This window comes from Muscardinus avellanarius (assembly GCF_963383645.1).
Source record: "Muscardinus avellanarius genome assembly, chromosome: 2".
NCBI classification, from domain to species: Eukaryota; Metazoa; Chordata; class Mammalia; order Rodentia; family Gliridae; genus Muscardinus; species Muscardinus avellanarius.
The window spans coordinates 18,640,820-18,644,532 of record NC_137787.1 but is presented as its reverse complement, the minus strand read 5'-3'; positions in this window follow the sequence as shown (position 1 = coordinate 18,644,532).

The following is a 3,713-nucleotide window of genomic DNA, read 5'->3' as shown; positions in this document are numbered from 1 at the left end:
GACAGCCATGTAGTGTAATCTGAAGTCCATGCTGATACCTATAAGTCTAATCTGTGCATTGTATAAAATTATGAGTTTAGCTATCCATGTTTCTATGGAAGAATTTTAGTCCTCACCAGTCAGTGCTGTAAAGAACACTTGTATATGTCTCCTTGCACACACAAGGTACCATTAGATGTACCGTTTTGGGTCCATGGAAAATTTGTTATATATTTTTAATTTGTCCTTCAAAATAACTGTACAATGTATTTTCCAGTTTGCAGAATTTATTTTCCATCATTTTATAAACAAAATACATTATCATTTTGATATAATATGAAATGAAACCTTATTATTTATTTATAGCTCATTAGAATTTGGCTAGTCATTGATAAAATTAGGCATTTTTTTCTAAATGTATTGGCTATTAAGTTTCCTACCTCTGCCTATTGCCTTGATTTTTCTTTGGCAGAAACTGCTATTGTCTCCTCGAAGTGATTCTTCTCTTCTTTTCCAATATATTCTTATTTTACTTAAGATCCCAATATGTTCATTTAAACTTACTTGCTACTTGTCTTTTACTCTTGAGTTTGTATGTGGCTATGTGACCTGACTTTCACCAATATAATGTAAGTAGAAGTTAATGGGAGCTCCAGGAAACTTTTTAAAAATGCATCCCTTAGTCTAGTCCTGTTACTTTCTTTTTATGTTCTTTTTTATGAGACATAGACTTGATACCTGAAGAAGAAAAAGAAATCCATGATATGTGAGAAGAAAGCCTACTGGACAAAATGAAGTCAAGCCCTTGATGACCTGCTCATGAGGCTGTACACACCTTAGGTGGCCTCCTTCCTGACTTCAGGTTATAGAAGGAAGGCCAGCATCTATTTGCTAAGACTCATCTAATTAAATTTCTACAAAAAGTAGCAGGATGTCACTCTATTATAATATCTTTTACTTTTAATTAGCTTATGTGATTTTCCCATTGATTTCCAAGTGCTCTTTGTATATTCAAAATCTTTGTTGCTTAAAGGAGTCATATATATCTTTTCCCAGAGAAAAAGACTTTTGTGTTCTAGTTCTTTCTCTAATTTCATGGTACATCCTGGGAAATTATATTTCCTTCTAGGTCTTGGGTCCATCTTCTGGTAAAATGAAGAGAATAGAGGATCAAAGCACTTGTCCAGCCCTTGTATTTTATGAGTGCACAAATATGTGCCTAATAAGCACATCTTGGAACAAGAGGACAGAGTCGTGTGGTTTGCCACTGCCTGTCATCTTGATAAATCTTGCCCAGACCCTGCCTAATTGATCACACGATCCAGACTAATTACTTAAGAGACTATTTGAAAACCACTTAGGTTAGGTCTAAAGTGATCTATCTTTTTGAGCATGTATAGAAATAGTCTTGCAGACATATGGTTCAAAATTTCTTTATATTATTCATGACAAAAAAATTGAATGACCAGAAACAACATTGTAGTATTTTAGCAGATATAGTCTTAAACTTAAAGGATCTAAGTTGTCAAAAGAACTTAAAAATGATCTACTGTAGCTGGGCTTGGTGGCCCATACTTGTAATCCCAGTGCTTGGGAGGCAGAGACGAGGATCGCGCAGGTTCAAAGCCAGCCGCACTGGCTTAAGAGACCCTGTTTCCAAATAAAAATATAAAAATAGGTCTGGGAGTGTAACCCAGAGGTAGAAGGGTTTCCAGGAACCCCAGTACCACCAGAAAATGGTCTACTGTATTGATATGTAATAGAAGTGCATGGTGGATAATTGTTGATATATTTTAGCAATACTTATGAAGTTACTAGAAAAGTTTGCAACTTATTAAAGCAAGGCACTTTTTTAGCTTTCAGGTGAGGATCTGATTTATAAATAAATTGAGGAGAAGTCCTAAAGGACAAAATGACAAAAAAAATAGGTAGATCATACTGAATGGTCTTAAATGCTCAATTTTCCATTATTGTTGTGAAGAGAAAAAGGTCACGTTTTGAGCTGGGAGATGCTGGCACTAAATTTCAACGTTCCCTTTGTGCTTGCATAAAAGCTGAGGCAGAAAGAATCATGATAAACAGCTTGGCTGAATCTGAAATGATGCCTTCCCTGGAGTCAAGACTGCCTTGGGCTACATCCTACCAGCACCAGCACTTCCCTGAGCACTGGTCTGCCAAACCTCTTTCTGTGGCTTTCTTCGTTTCTCTGCTTTGGTGGGGAGGAGGCTGCCAAGCTCTCTGGAGCTGCCACTCAGGTTGGGAGCAGTTTACATGAGATTATGCGCAATTGCACAAATCTATTAACCTAATTCAAGCCGAATGATATGTGTGAGTAAATGAAGTTTTGAATTCACTGAGGAAAGAAAAATAACAGAAAAACTGAGACTGTTAATCACTCCTGTTTTTCTCATGCAATTCTGCCTGTGGAAAATCTTCTCTACGAGGTGCCCGTTTTATCCCATCCTTTATCCCCTGACTCATTACATTTTCATTATTGTAACTCAAAGGTCCTCTGGACCTCAAAGCTTTCTAGAGTCTAATTAAGAAGTAAGCGTGGTATTGTCACTAGCTGAACTGAGTGAGTGGCCTGATTTTCAAGTCGAGGAACTGGGGACTTCATTTCTTTTATTCTTCCTCTGTCAGAGAGAAGAGGGCCACCTGGGTTGCTTCTTCAGCTATATTCAAACTCCTGCTCCTGTTTCCCCCTATTTGTGACAGTATCAATGTCTTAGACAATGTGTGCACTCGGCTCCACCTCTCCAGTGCCCCAACAGGGGCCATGCTCAGGCAAGGCAGTCCATAAATAAAGACACCTCTCAGGGAATCTTACCTCTTCCTTGTGGCCACTTGGAGCTACTCATCTGTTCAGCTTGATTCTGGATTTCATCTCTTTGGATACTCTCTTGCTGTTAACCAAATGGCTTTCCTTGTTTAGCCACCTTTTCCTTGTTTGGTTTCCTTTTTGTTTTGCTGAGGGGCAATAGTGGGTTGAGGAATCCTGAAGTCAGTTTATCCATTAGTGTCTGCACTGATGCAGGTGAGTCCATGGCCCCATCCTTCCTAGGCCAGCTCAAAACTAGGTAGACTAGCCCTGGATCCACCCTTGCTGGGAAGCCTGAGGCCCAGTGCAACTTCTGTTTCTCATCCCAGGATCTTTCCTCTCAATGGAAGAGACCTCTTTCAGTTCATTCTGACTTGCTGCCTCCCTTCAGGAATCCAATTTTCATCTTTTCCCTTTCTCCAACCCTCTTATTTCCTATTTTTAAAATGATGAATAGATTTATTTAAACTCAGATTTTGCTCAAAGTTTTCAAGACTCTGAGCAACTTAGAGATCACTGTTTCAAAAATAAAAACAAAAAGAGCTAGAGGTATAGCTTGAAGGTAGAATGCTCCTGGGTTCAATCCCCAGTACCCCCCCACACACACACACAAATGGCTGAGGTTAATTATTTTGTCTGCTGTGTGTGTTTGTATTTTTGTTTGTCTAATAAAGTAGTAGTGATTCCCATAAAGTTCCATAAGAGGTCTTTGCATGACTTTATTGAGTGTGTTGATTTTTTTCCTCTTGGAATGGTGCAATAATCTTTAATGTCCCACTCTATATTTCTTGAACTACCTGAGTTTGCCATAAGTGAAGGGTTTCCGGCCCAGTGGGATTTTTTAAGGCCTGATATTTACATCTAACTTTAAAGAACACTAAACAAGCAGGGTTTGGTGGTACACACCTGTAGT